The following is a 516-nucleotide window of genomic DNA, read 5'->3' on the forward strand; positions in this document are numbered from 1 at the left end:
CCCACTCCCCTGCTCCCCTTGGTTTATCCCTTCTGACTTTCTCAGTAGGGTTAGATAGAGTTTTTTATCCCAATGGATAATAAAGCTACTCTTCCCTCTCCGGGTTGATTACACTAAGAGTAAGGTTTGATTATTACCTCTTAATGCTCTCTTCCTCTCCTTCTTATAATAGTATTTGTCCCCTCTCCCTCCCATGCCCTCTTTGTGTGTAATAGAATATTCTATTTTCTTATTCACTCAAGTTTCTCTTGGTGTCCCCTGCTATTTACCCCATATTTCCCCTCCCCCACGCCATCTTAGATTATTTAGTGTTCAACCCTCACCCTGTGAATTATTCTTCTGATTACTATAATAGTGAATATTATAATAGTGAATAGAGTTCACTACAGAGAATTATACATAACATTTCTCTACATAGGAATACAGATAATTAGATCTCACTGAGGCCCTTAAAAAGGCAAATTTAAAAATTATAAGTTTTCTTTCTTTCCCCTCTGTATCTTATTTACCTTTTCA

The sequence above is a fragment of the Gracilinanus agilis genome, chromosome 1, assembly GCF_016433145.1.
Source record: "Gracilinanus agilis isolate LMUSP501 chromosome 1, AgileGrace, whole genome shotgun sequence".
NCBI classification, from domain to species: domain Eukaryota; kingdom Metazoa; phylum Chordata; class Mammalia; order Didelphimorphia; family Didelphidae; genus Gracilinanus; species Gracilinanus agilis.